This window comes from Rhinopithecus bieti, unplaced genomic scaffold (assembly GCF_001698545.2).
Source record: "Rhinopithecus bieti isolate Rb0 unplaced genomic scaffold, ASM169854v2 scaffold_44748, whole genome shotgun sequence".
Classification (NCBI taxonomy): Eukaryota; Metazoa; Chordata; class Mammalia; order Primates; family Cercopithecidae; genus Rhinopithecus; species Rhinopithecus bieti.
This window is the reverse complement of record NW_016819104.1, coordinates 435,781-447,695: the sequence shown is the minus strand read 5'-3', so window position 1 is coordinate 447,695 and position 11,915 is coordinate 435,781.

The window sequence follows — 11,915 nt, the reverse complement described above, 5'->3', positions numbered from 1 at the left end:
AGGTTATCAATCTATGAATTTTCAGAGCTGACCACATTTAGCTCAGTCTTCCCACAAAAGAAGGGGGATCTCAGCACGTATTCACTTTTATGTACCTGACAGACATTTGCTGAAAATTGATAAATCAGCCCAGCCTATTGCAGTGGTCTGTCTGTCATCAAAGGATAAGAGAGCCAACTTCTTCAGTTTTCGAGGCACAGTTATTCACTGTAAAAATCCACACTTAAAACGGTTTTCTAAGATGGCTGCTCATTCCAAGTCATAAGGATCCATCCTCCTTGAATTGGTTTACCTATTTATCATCAAAACAGTAATCTTATTAAAATCCAATTTTCCTAAGACTTACTCATTTCAAATCTATTTCCTTTTGTACATTTCTTTTAAAACGAGATTTTAGCATGTTGAGAGGTGTGAAGGAATATGTCGTGTTTTTCCTTTTCTTATTCCTCCTGTCAAGTTATGTGCATTTTTGTATTGTACTATGTTAACATTCTAGGGAATTTCTAAAACTTGGACTAAGCACTCTTGCCACAGATGATCTCATATGTAATATCATATTAAACATAATTAATTTGTATCTTCACTTTGAAGATTAAATGCCAATCTCATTTATTAAAATGCGACAGGAAAATATCCTAAACTCTCAGTATTTACAAACATTTTTGCATGACCTGTCAATCTAGCAACAAATCCTATTAGCTGTGCCCTAGAAACATAATCAGAATCAACTACTGCTTATAGTCTTCAGTGCTCCTCCTTGTGGTTGAGGCCACCAACATCAGGACTATTTCAAGTCTCATTCTGTCTGTTCTTTCTACAGACTTAGTCCTCCTTTGAAAATGCAGTTCAGGCCAGGCGCAGTGGCTTACACCTATAATCCCAGCACTTTGGGAGGCCGAGGCAGGTGGATCACGAGGTCAGGAGTTTGAGACCAGCCTGACCAAGATGGTGAAACCCCGTTTCTACTAAAAATACAAAAATTATCTGGGTGCAGTGGTGGGAGTCTGTAATCCCAGCTACTCAGGAGGCTGAGGCAGGAGAATCGCTTGAATCTGGGAGGCAGAGGTTGCAGTGAGGCGAGATCGCACCACTGCACTCAAGCCTGGGCAACAGAGCAAGACTCCATCTCGAAAAAAAAATGCAGTTTATTAAGATCACAGTCAGGAACAGAAAACCAAATACCACGTGTTTCTACCTATAAATGGGAGGTAAACATTGAGTACACATAGACATAAAGATGCAAACACTAGACCCTGAGGATTACTAGAGGGGGAAAGAAGAAAGGAAGGCATGGACTAAAAAACTACCTGTTGGGTACTAGGCTTACTACTTGGGTGATGGAATCATGGGTAGGTACCCCAAACCTCAGCATCAGGCCATACGCTATGTAACAAACCTGCACATGTACCCCTGAATCTGAAATAAAAGTTGAAATTAAAAACAGAAAGATTACAGTCACATGAATTCTCTGTTGAAAATCCCTCTGCATGGCACATAGGGTCCTCCATTACTGAGCTTCTAGCTAAATTCCCCACTTCCCAACATTCTCCTGCCCCCACTTTGCTTTTTTGCTTTGCATTCATTGCAGCTTTGACTTTCATGTCAGGGTCTTTGTACCTGTTTTCCCTACCTAGGTCACTCTCCCCCTTGTAGCAAATAATTAATTCCCACTCTTCTTACAGATCTTTGCTCAACATTCACATTTTTCAGAGGGGACTGACTCCTCAGATAACATTATCTGAAGTTAAAATATCATGACCCTCTCTATCCCTTATCCAACTTTCTTTTGATTCTTTATTAATTATCATCTGATATTGCACAGTTGATAAGTGAGTACACCACATATGCATATACATATAAACATAAACATTATTTGCATATTCTCGCTAAAATGCAGATTATATAAGGGAAGACTTTTTTATTTTGTTTCATTCACCAGTACCTAGAAGAGCATCAAGAACATTTTAAGTGTTTCAAAATTATTTCTTGAATGAATAGATGATTAGATAAACTCTTACAGAGTAGATGGATCAGAACTTCATTCTTAAATATCTGCAGTCGTTTGTACTGCAGTGCTTTACATTTATACCAGTTATGGTAAAGACCAAAGTTGCAAGGGTACCAGGGATATAATTCCATTAACAGTTCTTTTTATTTATTTATTTTTGTGAGAAAGGGTCTCTCTTTGTCGCCCAGGCTGCAGTGCAATGGCACGTTCATGGCTCACTGCAGCTTCAACCTCCCCAGATTCAAGTCATCGTCTCACCTCTGCCTCCTGAGTAGCTGGGACTACAGGCATGCGGTAGAGATGAGGTTTCGTCATGTTTCTCACACTGGTCTTGAACTCCTGAGCTCAAGTGATCTACCTGCTTTGGCCTTCCAAAGTGCTCGGATTACAGGCTTGGACCACTGCGCCTGGCCTCACAGTCTCATTTTAATCAAACATCTCTCCTATGCTCAGGACACCAATTGGCTTCCTTCATTTTTCTTCCTTCTTATTTTTCTCCTTCCTTCTTCTCTTCCTTCTATTGTACTTTTCATCCTTTTTTCCCTTCAATTCTAATCATTCACTATGGGCTATAAAACTCTTGAGATTCTGTGGTCCAGCTCGCTAAGTCCACCTTCTAAGGAATGTTGTTTCTCTGTATGTAGCACAGTGGCACTCTGAGCTGTTAGTGTAGCATGAACATGGGTTGTAGCCTAAAATGCTGCTACCTCACCACTGTGAGAAAGATTGTATCCCACACGTTTCATCAATACTTTTGAAACTGTGAAAGAAGATGGTGGACCAAGCTTAAGTTTTGCTTAAGACTTCTGTCAAGCAAATGAGGGCAAATCATCAGACAGCAACCATAGGAGGTGAAAATTCAGTCACTAGAGCTATAGCTGACGCACGATTCCTCCACAGCCTCTTTCGTTCTCAGACAGCATAGAGGAATTGAGCAAGAAGAAATGTCAGAGTTTTGGACAGGAACACTGGCTCTTGAATTGTGAAGCATTTAATATGCTTGATTAGGAAAACACAAGCCCCATCCTATTCAGCATAATCAGTAGCTTGACCACAAGTCTCGTGTTACAGCAGTGGGATGTAGCAAAATTTCATCCTCTTGCCCTCACTCGGAGCACCAGTCCTTTCCCTGGCACCATCAAAGCTCTAGGACATGCAAAGTGGCTATATGATGTGGCTTCATAATGTAGCTTGTAGCCCCACAACCTCAGCATCCTACCAGGATTGACTGCCTTATGTGCTTTGATGTATCTGCTTTCCATTCAGTGGGTCTCGTTTCCTAAAATACTCTGCTCTGCAGGATACAAACTTGCTTCCCAGGAGTCCAAGCTACAGGGATCAGTCTCGGGCAATTTGGTCCTTGTATCTCACTTTCTTGAGTCACTTCTTTTTCTTATTTTCTCTCATCAGTTTAATTAGCTGGGGGTAATTAGAAGACTCATCTGGCTATTAATACTGAGAGATTCCATAATGATATTTCATCATAGATCATGTATTGTTGAGCCAGTGCTCTGTGGTATCATAATCTCTAAACATACTAAGATGATCTCCATCCTATTTTTAATTTTCTAATATTGGAATCTTTATGTTTTTATTTAACACGAATAAATGCGAAGTTCACTATGTGTGAAGCACTCTTTTAAGTGCTTTATAGTTATTAACTCATTTATTTCTGATAACAATTCTATGGTATAAGTACTATTATCACTTTCATTCTACAAATGAGAAAACTGGGACCCAGAGAGCTGAAGCAAGTTCCCCATGGTTCCACCTCTAATAAGTTTATAAATTGAGCTGTTCCATTCTAACCTTAGTCCCTTGCCTACCATTTTATCAATATTTTATTAATCAGTTCTTTTCCCAAGAAATCTAGAAATGTATTTCAAAGAAACACATTTTATTTTAAGTAATTTTCTTATATTTCAAGAAGTATAAATTTTCAAGGAAGTCCACCATAGATAATCATGATGCTTGTCTTAAATTTCTCATGTTTGGTGACCTTACATATAGATTCCCAGATTCAGAAAAAGAATTTTATTTTCCCAATACAACTATAGAAAAATATGTAACTACAGAAAGATGTAAAGAAATGTTTGCTCCAACGTGGATTCACTGGTAAGGAGGGAAGATAAAATACTGGAAAAGATATCTGCATGAAATTCCTCAAAATTAAATTTTCCTCTTAGTTTTCCCGGAGTACTGACCACTTGGAACAATAAGCCTAAATGTTGTTTTGGAGGAAAATCAAGATTTTACTGGCATAGTAATATCATATGGTTTTTAAAAAACTCTTTTTTAGAATATGATATCTTAACTATATTTGCTAAAATGTATTAATTTATGAATTTGATATTAATATCTACTGTTGCTGTGCAGGCTTTCTCAAATTTGAAATTCATTTAGTATTTCTGTAAAGAAATACTTGCATATACTAACCTTTAATTCATTCTTAACTAATATATCTTCCAGCACAGAATAAACACAGGTAACACAGGTGTGTTTTGACTGATAGGCTATGGCAGACATGGTTCTTAGGCTCCCAGTGGATCTTGGGCATTTTAACTTGAATACTCTGAGGTTGGTCTTTTTACCTCATTTCTCAGTGTATTAGGCCTTTACTGTCTTTCACTTAAGAATGCTCAGTTTTCCTACTAATGCACTAAATCTCCCTAAACAACCACCCCCTATATAATTTCAAAGATTGCTTTACCTTCTCTCCTCTATTGCATTTTGATAAAAGTTGAGTTTTTTTCTGAGCTGACTTCAAACTAAAGAAAATATATTTTATTTCTCTAGAGTAATTAATTCTTTGGTAGAATATATTTTGAAATCCTAATATGTATCACACATGATTTAGTTGCTTTACCTTCTTTGGCAAAGCCTGTCCCTGAAATGAAAAGTCACATCCACACTAAAGATGAAGGACTGTAAGATACTTGAAATCACATGTCAGAATCACCTCTGCTAACATAGTTCTACCCCTATTCACATAACTCTTCTTCAAATTAAGTATGTCAGGCAAGAAAGTGCACTGAATAAATGTTAATTGTTATAATAAATGTTAAGCTGCCCTACAGTATTGTGAACATACTGCTCTGTAGATTCTCCACTGGTTTATTTTAGAATGAACATCTCAGGGATAGTCACAGCATTTTGTCCACAATGGTAAACCCATATACAGTCTGATAAATAATAAGGGCTAATTTTTTATCATAAAAATAAATGATAATTTCAAATATGAATGATTGTGTCAAAGAACAAAATATACATAGGCAAACCCAGATTTATATCTCATTTTTTCTCAGTGAGCATAGTTTTAATAATAAGTCATCCATCAGCATTTACTAAGTGTCAGAGTTTGGGCTAGATATTGTTATATATGGTATACAATTTACTATATAAAATAGCAGTGTATGCCAGCTACTATAATATTTATTTAAAAACTTTGTTGAAACTTTGTTTGTTGCCCAAAGTAGGGGTAAAGCTAAATTTTAAATACTGATCTCTTGAGCCTGATTGCTATTCTCTTTGCATTTTCTCCAGTTATCTAAAGAATATTAAATAAAAAGAAACTTTGTTTTGGAAATCTAGAGATTCACTTTAGGGTCTTCACTGAAGAAGGGGCCAGAATAAAACAGAAAGGAATATTATTATGTATTCTACTGCAGCAGACCCAGATAAATGAACTGCAGCTGCACACCTGAGACAAGGGTGCCCTAGATTTAGTGATTTAGCACAAAACAGAACAACTAGTCAAGAAAATTATGTGGTTGGAGTATGTGATGAGACAGTAATAAGAGGAATTTTAGCCGTCATGGCCCTTTTACTACCCAAAAGCTATGATTCCTTTCCCAAATGCTATGCCAGTAATCTATAAAAAAAAAAAAACCAAGATAGAGAATAATGCTTAAACTGCTCAAATATGATACATTTCAGAGTATTTCCAATTATACGGTGGTCTTAACACCTTTCTATTTTGGATTTTCCAATCTAGAATTAGGGTTTAACAAGAGACCATGGCCAACCATGAAGAATCTTTGTATACCCTCTCATTTTGTTAATTTGAAAAACAATATCTATATAATGTAATTTAAAGACATTGGTAATGTGCTCCTTAGGAACAGATTTTTGAGTCTCCTCACGCATAGTGGAGAAAACTGTTTCCATTGGCAAGGGGGGCTCAATGGGTTGAGAATCTCAGCTTTGCCTGCGTCCAACCAGACGACTCTATTTCAAGTTTCAAGGTCTCACTCCTTCCTGATCAATGGTGTAACTGTAACATGAGTCAGTTGGTGAGCCTGAGAATTCAATGGGTAATAAATAACCGCATAATACATTCATAATTGCCAAAACTTCATATGTGCAACACAAGTGCAATACTGTCACTAAATCTCAATTTTATTATGCTATGAAAAAGAAGCCAAACTAGAAATACAACCTAATATATGACACTATTTATATCATGTTTTGGAAAAGACAAAACTATAGAGGCAGAAAATAGATCAGTTGTTGCAGGGGTAGGAGGTGGGAGCAACAGTATGATCTTTAAAAAGATCACAGGTAAATTTTGGGGGGAATAAAACTACTCTGTATCTTGATTGTACTGGTGAAAGGACTACATGTGTTTATCAAAACTCACAGAACTGAACATTAAGAGTGGACTTTACTGTATGTAAATGTTTTCATTTAAAAATTTTTTCATAACACTATACTGCTGTACAGCCGTTGAGATGGCTAAAATTAAAATGACCACCAGTGCTGAGCGTTACTGAAGATGTAGAACAAGTAGAAGTCATAGACATTTCTATTCATAAAGTAAAATGACACAACTATATTGGAAAAACAGTTTAGCAGTTTCTTATAAAAAGAGTTAAAGGCTGGGGGGCTGTGGCTTAGGCTGGTAATCCCAGCACTTTGGGAGGCCGAAGTGGGCAGATCACGAGGTCAAGAGATCGAGACCATCCTGGCCAACATGGTGAAACCCCGTCTCTACTAAAAATACAAAAATTAGCTGGGCAAGGTGGCACATGCCTATAGTTCCAGCTACTTGGGAGGCTGAGGCAGGACAATTGCTTGAACCCAGGAGGCAGAGGTTGCAGTGAGACGAGATTGCACTACTGCACTTCATCCTGGCAACAAAAAAGAGTTAAAGATAGTTACCATATAACCTAAAATTTTCAATCCTAGGCATTTATCCAAGATAAATGAAAGTGTGTGTGTGTGTGTGTGTGTGTGTGTGTGTGTATGTGTGTGTGTATGACGACGTGAATAACAACCTTCATAGAAGCTTTATTTATTATAGCCCCAAAGTGAAACAATGCCAATGCCTATCAATGGGTGAATGGCTAATCAAATTGAAATATAGTTATTAAATGCAATACTGATGAGGAATATAAACTACAAACTACTGATAACAACAGCATAGATGACTCTCAAAACATTATACTGAGCAAAATAAGTTAGCCACAAAAGTGTTGTGCACTTATTATTTCAAATTCTATCTCTATTTATTTGAAACTCTCAGTAAGGTAAATTTAAATTATAATTATAAAAACATATATTGGTATTGAATAGTTTGGGGAAACTGAATACAAAATGGAATAAGAAAACTTGTTGGATTACAGAATAACCTATATCTTGATTCTGGTGTTGGTTGCATGGTTAAATACATTGGTAAAACTCATTTAACCATACCTTTAAAATACATTAAAATAGTTTTAGTTTATTGTTTACAAATTATACCTCAATAAAGTTGATCTAGAAAATACACCTCCTACATAGTGTGAGTATTCCAAAAGTAAGTGTTGTAAATATTGCTTATTGTTTGGTGTTATAGCTGGAGTCTTATTGGAAGTAAATACACCATAGTTCTGGAAAAAAAAATCACTTAAACAGCACTGGAATTTGGAATTTTAAAGTGTGGAAAAAACTCTACTAAAACATATTCCACATGCAAAATCATGATACACTATGGAAATACTTCAAGAGGTAGACTCAATAGATGACACAATGAAGAGTATTATTGTTCCCAAGCATTTGAGATAGATAACACATATAAAAGAAATAATTAATAAAATAAATAAACAGATAAACTACAAAACATCAACACCCAAGACTATGACCAAAAATAGGCTTATTTAGAAAAAGAAATGTGTCAGTATATATATATATGGTAATCCCAGCACTTTGGGAGGCTGAGGTGGGCGGATCACAAGGTCAAGAGATCGAGACCATCCTGGCCAACATGGTGAAACCCTGTCTCTACTAAAATACAAAAATTAGCTGGGCAAGGTGGCACATGCCTATAGTCCCAGCTACTTGGGAGGCTGAGGCAGGAGAATCGCTTGAACCCAGGAGGCAGAAGTTGCAGTATATACATGTATATATATATAGTCACTTAAATACATTTAAATAAAAATTAGAAAAGTATAAACAAGCAGTTAGGTATTACTTAAGAAAATCGGTGGTTTGAAAGATATAAAAAGGAAATTGTTCGGCCGGGCGCGGTGGCTCAAGCCTGTAATCCCAGCACTTTGGGAGGCCGAGACGGGCGGATCACGAGGTCAGGAGATCGAGACCATCCTGGCTAACACAGTGAAACCCCGTCTCTACTAAAAAATACAAAAAACTAGCCGGGCGAGGTGGCGGGCGCCTGTAGTCCCAGCTACTGGGGAGGCTGAGGCAGGAGAATGGCGTAAACCCGGGAGGCGGAGCTTGCAGTGAGCTGAGATCCGGCCACTGCACTCCAGCCTGGGCGACAGAGCGAGACTCCATCTCAAAAAAGAAAAAAAAAAAAAAAGGAAATTGTTCAATATTTAGCATAGAGAAATTAAACATTCAGAATATTTAAAAATGAATACAATCATGGAGGAAGGAATAATATTTTCCAACATGTGTGTAATAGAAATTCCCCCACTAAAAAAGAAAATACAGCATAGGTAATAAAGCAAACATTACTAGATTGTGTTCTATAATTGAAGAATGAATGTAGTCCTAATAGAGTCAGGAAGAGTATATTAACATCAGAAAAATATTCAAGATGAGTATTTTACTAAAGAGAAAGAAGGCCTTTACCAAATGGTGAATGGTCTATTAAGAAGAAATAATAATCTGAAGTGTTTATGCACCTAAAAAGCTTTTAATGCATTTTTTCTCTGAAAAAAAAAAAAAAAAAAAAAGAGAGAGAGAGAAAGGCAAATCTGTTCAAACATTAAAAAATATTACTCAATAATTGCTAAAGCATGTAGAGAAAAAGGTCCATGCGACTTGAATATCACTGGCAAACTAAGTAATCAATTAAGCATTTTTCTAAACACTTTACCCTAAAACCAGAAAATATTTTGAACTAAATGGATGTTAAAGCACAACATATTAGAATCTGTGGAGTACAGTTAAGGTAGTGCCTTGAGGGAAATGTATTGCTTTAAGTGCCTATGTTAGAAAAGAAAATATATATATTTTACATTTTAAAACCAGAAAAAAAAGAGAAAATTAAATCCTAAGTAGAGGACAGGAAAACTAATAGAAGAAATCAATAATATAAAAATAGCACACAATCACATTTTTTAAAACCCATATGTTTGTCCATAGGAAAGATTGTAAAATTGTTAAAAATTTAGTGGTTCATTTACTGTGCTGTGTAGAACTTGCCTCAACATTTACAATGGTGAAATTACCGTTAACTTAGTTACTGATTCTGTGTGTAAGGAATTCAGACCAAAGATGGTGGGAAAGTCGTTTTCTTCCCAACTGGCATGTGTTGGAAGAACTGAAAAGCTGGGAGCTGGAGTCATTTTACTCATATGTCTAGAGGTTGATGCTAGGAAGACCCTAACTGTTGGAAGTTGAAACAACTGATGCATCTAAATTCATAAAATTAAGTCTGAAAAAGTTACTGTTCAGAAATCTTATTTTGAACTTCAGAATATGTGCCTTCTTTCTTAGAAGACCAGGCTATTCTGGGTTTCAGGTAAAACAAAAGTGGAAGATAAATCTAAGGGAAAAATTATTACTACACAAATAGTAAGGCAGCTGAACCAACTGGCCAGGGAAACTGTTAAACTACAATCAGCAGTTATTCAGCTGAGATTCAACTGGGCTCTAAGGGGAATAATTTACAGGTAACAAATCTAATCCTTGTTCTCTAAAATGTTTATGGATAAGTTGATTCTTCTAGAGGCTTCTAAAGAGAGAAAACTTGAAGAAAAGTCATTTTGCTACTGTATACTAAAATCACTCACAAATAATACATTTTCTTTTATTTGGGGAAGCTGATGAAAAATTCTGGACGTGAGCTTATATTCCTTCCCTGTAACTTTGATAAAGAAAACTGGAAATTGCAAAGAGAATCTATTTTAGAATTTTATACAGGAGAGTTAGAGAAAAAAAGAAATGGGGGAAATTCAAGAGAACAAAGGAAAAGCAAAAGAGAGAAGACTACAGAGATGGGGAAAAAATAATAAGAGAAAGAATAAACATTTAATTTTACAGAGAGAGTGCTAATTTTTAAAAAATATCATGTATTTGACAAATAATATGTATGACTCTATGTTTAATTTTATTACCTAGTTAAAAGAAGAAAAAAAATCTAAGAGATATTCAAGTTTCTTAATAGTACTAAGATAAAAGAAAGCAAAGGTCTTATTTTCAAGGTTTTATTCTTCTGGTGAGTGAGTTTCACAAAACTAATACTGAAATTTGCTCAGCTAATTCTCCAGAGTAAATGTATAGACACTTTACTTGTTGATGTTATCTTTAAATTATTTGAAATAAAGTGTGAAGTCAATAATCAGAATTTTTATAGTCTACTTTAGCTAGCTAATTAATTAGCAAATGCAGTATATGATATTCCTGAATTTGAGGCTAATTATAGCTACCACAGAATTTCGTTTCCCTTATTATTCAGTTTTAATTCATGCATTCATTCTATAAATATTTTATTTTACACAAAGTAAACAAAATTTTAAAATTGTATTTACTATTAGTCTAGTCAATAAAATAGGAATTTCTGACTTCATGCATTTCACTTTTAGTATGATGTCACTAATTTTCATTAGAACTATAAGGAGATGCTTTGGTTTAAGGTTTAAAAAACAAATTCAAGTCAATACTCCTAACACTAAAACTATCAGCTATAGAAAATTGACTAATAGTTGAGTTACTCCCTCCAATTTAGAAACACCGCTTGTTTCCAGTCATGAGTTGATATCACCCCTTCTGTTAGTGTCCACCTAATATTATGTAGGTTGGTTTATAAGACTTGTTTAAACACAAGTGTTTTATAACACTTAGAATATTTAGGAGTTTTTTATATTTTCTAAAAACGTTTCACTTTATTTGAATTAAAAGCCATGCTTTGTTTCGCCTTATGGATTCAGTACTTTGTTTGGAAGCAAATGGGCTTTGAATAATTCCCAACAAGAAAAGGGCTTGCTATATTTCAGAAATTGGTGGTGTTGTGACTCCAAAAGCACAGGCAACAAAAGCAAAATTAGACAACGAATTATATCAAACTAGAAAGCATTTGTACCGTAAAGGGAGTAATAGCATGAAGAGGCAACATATAGATTGGAGAAAATATTTGCAAAAACATACACCAGAAAAGGAGCTAATATCTAAAATATACAAGAGTCACATACTGCTCAATAACAAGAAAACAAGTAATCCTCTTTAAAAAAATGGTCAGAGTACTTGAATAGACATTTCTCAGAAGAACACATACAAATGACCAATAGATATGTGAGAAAAATGCTCAACTTCTCTAATAATTAGAGAAATGCACATTAAAATCATGAGATATCACCTTACACTTGTTAGATTGACTATTATCCAAAAGATGAAAGATAAGTGTTGGTTATTGTGTCTTACATAAATGTTGCCCAGTCTCAGATAAAATTTTCACCTGCCT